General features: G+C 34.4%; 1 pseudogene; it reads left to right on the top strand.

The window, feature by feature from the left end:
* The first annotated feature begins 6,536 nt into the window (after positions 1-6,536).
* On the top strand, positions 6,537-7,235 carry LOC148697430 (uncharacterized; annotated as a pseudogene).
* Positions 7,236-7,892: the final 657 nt, after the last annotated feature.

The raw sequence follows: 7,892 nt of genomic DNA, 5'->3' as shown, positions 1-7,892 counted from the left end.
TCTTTATATGTATTATCATTTAATCTCTTATAATTATAAACTATTTTAACCTTACCTCTCTTTAATTCTGAATGTTTTCTCACAATAAATGTTGTTGATCTATGTTTAGACTTGGAAGGTCTAATTACTTTTAAATGATGCTCAAACTCTTGTTTATCTAATAAACTACAAGGCATATCAGCTGTCTTAATAGTTAAATCCGGATTAATTATATCTAATTTTGCTAATATTTTATTTTTATTCCAATGCAACTGAGGGTCTTCTCCTATAATTCTAGTTTGTTTCTTCTAAACTATTTGGTCTATCTTACTGTAATATTTCTATACTGGTTTTTTCTTCTAAAATCGAATATTCATGTTCAAATATAACTTCATCAAACTCTTCTATATTATTATGCTCATCATCTTCTTTTGAGTTCTCTAAATAATAACCATCTTGACTACTAGGTTTTTCTATACTTATGCTTTTATATGCTTCTACAACATTACTTTGGTCAATTATTGTAATACCTCTTTTGAAAAATGTTATGCTAGGATTCATAAATAAAAAAGCTTGTAAACTTTTCAAAAAATTCAAATCTAAAATGAATGGGTATGATTCTACTGGTGAAACAAATGTTAATGGTAAATTAAATTGTTATTTTTCTAGTTTGATAGACTCATTATTAATACAATTGATGTGATAAATAATAGCACTCAAATTAAACCCTCTTTTTGACAATTGTAGTATAGATATAAGTAGGGATCGTTCTAGGCCGGGGATTAAGAGGGATTGCTAATCTAATGAAAATTGACTCAAGGATGTAAAAATATGCTTCAAAACACGTAAACAAACTCAAAAGACTCCTAACTAAACTTGTATGACTCAAAACAAACTTAAAAGACTCAAAACAATAAAAAAAGACTCAATTTAGACTCTAGGACTTAATTTGGACGAAAATACAATTAGTTTTGACTCAAAAGACTCAAAAACACTCTTTTGGACAGATTTGAAACAAGTAAAGGGGATTTGGTTTTGGACGAATTTAAGAGAAAAACAAGTAAATTAAAGACTTAAAACAAATTTTGACGAATTTGGGAAAAACCAATGGATGATTAAATAGCCAAGGGATACTTCTCCACACATGATACATTCAAACATAAATTGATCTCCAGTTGCTTTTCCGATAAACCATGAACCTCAATACCGCAGACTAACCGTGACATCACTAATTAACCTTCAGATTTCCCTTAAGTTATTGGATTGGATGACATCATATGACAACCCAAAGCATTCTTCAAAAGTCCCCTACATGACATCATAATAGAGATACAATCAAAGATCATTACGTTCAATGGAAATCATAAGTATTGACAAAGCACTTGTAACTATGACATCATGATACTCATGCTAGGAATTTACTTAACATGATTGTGAAAACAACCTTAACTACTTGTGAATATAAGTTTGTGACGATTATGTGAAACTCCCTTATATTCTAGCACCAAATTCAAGCATGCAAATTAAGTAGGCCTCCCTAATCAACATACAAGAATAAGTTATCCATCAAACGGTTAAGTAAATTGCATTCACAATTTATGAAATCACAACTGGAATTAATCAACTCATATTATAAACGTAATCATGGTTTCAAAGCATCCCCTAGCTAAAACGAGTTTAGCCTCTCATGTTCATAACAAAACAAAGGACAATAGAATTAAACATTGAAAACAAAAGATAGATTACACCTAAAAACGTTCCAACACTCCAACTTGAATGCACAAACGTCCAAGGCTTCGTCTTTCTTCTCTTCTTCCTTGCTAAGTGATAGGAGCATATTCATGCGACTTAATTGGCTTGTTCTCGTGCATTTACGTTATGTTTCTTTAGTTATTTTAGTCCTTTATGCTTCTTTTGTGTGTTTGTAGGTCCAAAGGGCTATAGGAGCAAGAAAGTGCATTTTGGTGCATTTTGGAGTAGTTTGGGGTATTAAATGGATTGCATATGCTTAAAGCCAAGTAGATGGACGAAATTGAAAATCAAAGGAGACAATCCCCTTGTGCCGTGCATCCACCATCCCAGAAATCCACCCATCCCATCATCATTCACACAAACACAACCATTGCCGTGGCTCCCCCTCCACTTTCCAGCTTTCCATTTCATTATTGCAGCCATCATTCACTCTTTAATCCACATGCATTCATCCACAACCAACCTAGCTGTCATTGCACATGCATTCATTATTCATTCACTTTGCATTCCCTTTGCATTCAGCCACATGCACTTATTCTTTCATCATTGCACCACCAATTCAACACATGCACCCATCACCAAAACCACTCCACTTTGCCGTGCTTAACCCACCTTCATTCCAACCATTCCACAACTTTTCCTAGCTGTTTTGCACATGCATTCCCACATGCATTTCCACCCACATGCACTCATAATCACTCACATACACAACCTGCCATCATTCCAGAAAATCCCCCCCTTTGCCATGAAAAACCATTGACAATTCCAGCTTTCCACCAAGCAACCTAGCTGTCCTTCACATGCTCTCCCATCCACTCTCTCCCTATAAAAACCATACACACTTCACACAACATTCATTCACTCTTCAATACTCAGAAAATCATCCATACACACCAACAACATCCCCTTGTGCCGTGAGTTCCCTACCAATCCAAACACCATCACTTCCTTCACCATTCCACAAAACCTATCATTCTACATCATCCATAATCCCCAAAACTCACCTTAGACCTTATGCTACAACAAAGAGGAAGAGAAGCGGGCCTAAACGTTCATACAATTCAAGTTTGAGTTGTTGGAATGTTTAGGTGTTTCTTTTCCTTTGAATTCAATGTTTAATTTCAATTCTCTTTGTTTTGTACGTATGAGGAACTAAACCCCCTTGGCTAGGGGGGGATTCGAAATATATGTTTATGCTCGCATTATGATTTGATTACTTCTAATTGCGTTTCATAAGTTGTGAATTCAATTTGTTTAACTATTTGATAGATAACTTATTTATGTATGTTTATTGAGAGTGCACGCTTAATTTTCATGCATGAATATGACGCTAGAATATAAGTGAGTTTCACCTAATCGTTACAAACTTATATTCACAAGTAGTGGAGGTTGCTTATAAACAATCGCGTTAAATGAATTCTTGGCAAGAGTTTCATGCAGTTCATAGTAACGAGTGCTTCGTCAATGCTTATGGTTTTCAAAGAACGTAATGATTCTTGCTTGTATCTCTATTATGCAGTTCATATAGGGAACTTGTGGGGAATGTTTTGGGTTGTCGTATGCAATCATCCAATTCAATAACATTAGGAAAATCTGAGGGTTAATTAGTGCAATTCACGGTTAACTTGGGGTGTTGAGAATTCATGGTTTATTGAAAAGCAATTGGAAATCGTTTTATTATGCAAGTATAACATGTGTGGAGATGAACCCCTTAGCTATTCCATCATCCATTCAATATCATCACATTCATCTTTACAATCTGCAACTATTGGAGTGTTTGGAGTTCTTTCTTCTCTTGTTTCTGTTTTCATGTTTAATTTAACTTGTTGTTCAATTATGTTAAACATGTGGAACTAATTTCTTTTTAGTTAGAGGCGAATTTAAAGCCATGGACATATGTTGGTTATGATTTGATTTACTCCAGTTATGAATTCATGAACTTTAGATGTGGTTTACTTTTCTGTTTTGATTAAGAACTTGTTTATGTATGTGGGTTGAGGGTCGACACTTAATTTGCATGCCTAAACTTGATGCTAGGATATAAGGGAATTTCACCTAATCGTTATGAACTTATATTCATGAGTAGTAAAAATCGCTTGTCACGATTGTGTTTAGTAAACCCTAGGCTGGATTAACATGCGTATTCCATAGTTATGAATGCCTAGTCGATGTTTATGATTTCCGTTGAACTTAATGATCTTTGTTGAATGTCTCTATCATGCGTATTCCATAGTTAGGGACTTTGATTAGGAATAATTTGGTTGTAATGCGTATTCCATTCAATCCAATGAATCTAGGGAAATCTGAAAGTTAATTTAAGCGGACCTAATTAACTTGGAGCATTGTCATTCATCGTTTGTTGAAGTCATAACTGGGAATCAAATTATATGCATATGTTCATGTGTGGATAAGGAACCCTCTAACTAGTTTCTCATCATTCTATTTCATAAAAATCGGTTTTAGAATCTGTTTTGTTTCCAAGTTTCTGTTTTAATTTTAAATTCGTCAAAACCAATTCCCCATTTATTTTAAAGTGTTAGATTAGTTAGAAATACATTTAATTTGTGTTTTTTAGAGTCTTGAGTCAAGTTACAACTTAATTTCGTCCAAATTTGTGTTTGTGCTCAAAACTGCCCAGAAAGTGGTTTTTAGGCAGATTTGAGTGTGTTTGTGCTGTTTTGAGTCTTTTAGTTTGTTTGAGTGTTTTAAATTTTAGGTTTGCATTCATTAAGTCTAGTTTAGTGTTTTATATTGTGTTTTTACGTTTTTGAGTCAAATCCAAGTGATTAACAATCCCTTCTAATCCCCGGTCCAGAACGATCCCTACTTACATACTTACTACAATTTGACAAAAAGATGGTTTAATTTGTGTGCGTATAATTCCCGCATCACTAAGTCACGGCACAAGAGTCTAGGGTGATTTGTGGATCATTTTCTGGGTTGTGAATGGATTTAGGAGGGTAGGGTAGTGCGGCAAAGGTTAGGGATGATGTATGGAGGCTTGGGTGAAGGTATGGAAGTAAGAGAATGGTGGAAGGTTTGATGGAAGACTGCAGCAAGGATGTGTTTCTGTGTGAATGAGGGCAGATTGTATGGCAGGGTGATTAGGGTTCAATAAAGGTGCGGCCTTGGGTATTTATTTGAAGGAAGGATCCCTAGAGTTTATTACATAGTTTAGGAAAGGATTTAACCCCAAATCCCTAAGGAAAAGGAAACACGAAGTCAGAAATCAAAGGGAAAGGGAATGTTACTTGCGGCATTGGATTGCAAGAAAGGGAATGTGCTTTATTTCTGAAATTAGGCAAAGATTTTGGAATAGAAAAGGTATGTGAGATGTGGCTGAGTTTGAGGTGAAAAAGGAATGTGTTTTAATGACTTAAAATAGGAAATAAGGACCTTCCTTGCACGGCAAGGAAGGGAGACACTAAAGGGATGCACGACAAGGAACTTAGGTTGCAAGGGAAGCTTTATTTGTGTCCTAAAATACATAAGGTGCCTTCAAACTTGCTGGAATTTAAGGACATTTAGGATTAGGAAAGGTTAGACCAAAATAGGAAACCTTGGCTTAACTTTCCTACTTCAAGTAGGAAACCTTCTTTGACTAGGATTCCTCATTTGATTAGGAATCCTCTTGTGACTAGGAATCCTCTTGTGATTAGGAATCCTAACTCCTTTAGGTCTTCAATTTCGTCCATTCCTTTTGCTCCAAGCATAAGCTATCCATTCCAAGTCCAATTTTGCTCCAAAATGCTCACCTTTTTGCTTCCTTAGCCATGTGAACCTAAGAACACACAAAATTAGCTTAAACTACTAAAACAACTATGAACTAACAACATAAATGCACGAAAACAAGCTAAGTAAGTCGCCTAAATATGCTCCTATCAACAATATGTTAAGTAAACTGGTCTCTCATCAAATTGTGTTATTCTCACTGGTTTTGCTAATTTTTGTCTATATTTTTTTGGTACTAATTCTCTTATGACACTCTTTGTACTCCTTGTATCTATCATAGCTGTTGTTTGTATCTTATGTTCTTTTGCTAATTCTATTTCACAATTTATGGTAATTAAGGAACTATTTTTTGGCTTTTCTATACTATAAACAATGTTTCCTAATATTTCAGTATTTTCTTATGATTCTGCTGAATTAATTTCTAATAACTTAGGTTTTCAAAAAATTTAATGAGTCTTGCATGTTCAAATTCGATCTGGACGCCACGGACAGGTTGCATGTTAGATATACATTCTATGTTGGGGATTCCAAGTAGGGCATACTTTAGGAAAACTAACCTTCAAAATATGCATGTGTAATTCATAAGGAATTAGAAGAACTACGTAGGATTGTTAAGGGGACGGCGGAACCCTAGGCTTTTACAATTTGGTTTTCAAAACTATTTTCCTTTGTTTTCTTTTCTTTGCCAATTTATTTAATTGTTTTTAATTAAATTCGTTTTTATTATTTTTAAATTCAAAATCAACCTCTTCCAATCTTTGTTTTCAAGTAATTAATTAAGATTTGATATTTACATAAATTATTCATTCAATCCCTGAGGAAAACGACCTTGCTTGAGCCGTTTATACTGCAACTACCTTGTTCTCTTGCAAGTATTTTTAAGTGTTTTTATCCCTACTTTTGCAGGTCGTAAAATTCTTATCAAGAAATTGGCGCCGTTACCGGGGATTGTTTTAAATAATTTGTGTTTATCAACTCTTAGTTAACTATTTTTTGTATATATCTTTTTATTTACTTGATTTTATTATTTTATTTTATTTTTTATTTTTATTTTTGTTACAATTTGTGCAACAATGGACTGTGTTCCTCTTCCTGGATTCAATATACAACCAGGAGGACAGCCTTTATGGGTCACATTTGCAGAATGGGGTTTCTATGGATTTAACCCTACAATTTGTGCTCTTTGCTATTTGAAGACCCATGATATTTTGCAGTGTCCCGAGAGAGAGTATTTTCATGAGTTTGTCCATAAGCATATCGATATGACAACTGACTCAAAAAGGCCTTGGAACAATCCCCATTCAGAGTTGTACACTCCAAGTTTGAAAAAACATCTTGAGCAGTATTTCGAGAAATTTAATGTGCCACAAAAGCTTTCGATGGAAGACAAACTCTCTAAATTGTTGGAATCAACTGAGTTGTACATTGAAAGAACTAATCAAGAATTTCAGATTCAACCATTAATAAACTATGGGAAACGCTATGATGATGAAGAGGAAATTGGTGCAGAAACGGAAGAGCAATCTGCCAGTTAGTCATGCCCAAGGGAGGAAACACCACCTGTTGATCGTGAAACAATTTCCGCACAATCTTCTCCTCCCCAAGTTTATGTGCCACCAGAACCCTTCCCAACAGGGTTGGACGAATGCACAAGAATTGATATGTTAGAAGCTGTTCATTCAAAATCAGTATATCAGACATCATATGATCAGCTTTTGACTACTATGACCATTTTGGATTCGGAGCAACCGGCTACTGATCAGAAAATTTAGGTTGCTGAATTAGACACGCAAACATCACAATTCATCAAATTTAAAGAAAATTAGGATCAATTCCGTGACAGCCAAATTCCTCTTAGAGAAATTCTGCCAGTGCAGAGGTTGTGGGTGTTAAATACAAGGTTCAAGGCAGCTCAACGGAAACATAAACCTCACTGGAAATAGCCTTATTTGATCACAAAGATTCATTAACATAGAAGGGCAATTATGAAGAATTCAACCACTGATAAACAACAACTCATTTCATACCTACTGTTGTCGTATGATGCTATCAGGAAGTGGTTAACTCTAAGGGAACAAGTGACGTGATCTTCAATTCTTTCCTCTACATCTAGCTATAGACGTTAACTAAAGCGCTAATTGGGAGGCAACCCAATTTTTCTAACTCTTTTCTTTTTATTTCATTTATTTTATTTTCCTGTTTTTATTCCTAATTACAAAAATTACAAATAAATAAATAAATATCAGAAAATTGAAAAAAAAAATTTAGTTCTTGTTATTTTTCTTTACTTATCTAATTAGGTTTTTGATTTGTGATTGTAGGCTGTATTCGGAACTCATTTGATCCATTCATCTCAGTATGCATTCAACCATCCATTCATCACAACAAAATTCATCATCACATTCATAAGAAATTAAGAATATTCATAG

The sequence above is a fragment of the Pyrus communis genome, chromosome 4, assembly GCF_041283825.1.
Source record: "Pyrus communis isolate YQ-2024b chromosome 4, ASM4128382v1, whole genome shotgun sequence".
NCBI lineage: Eukaryota > Viridiplantae > Streptophyta > Magnoliopsida > Rosales > Rosaceae > Pyrus > Pyrus communis.
This window is presented reverse-complemented; position numbering and strand designations above follow the sequence as displayed.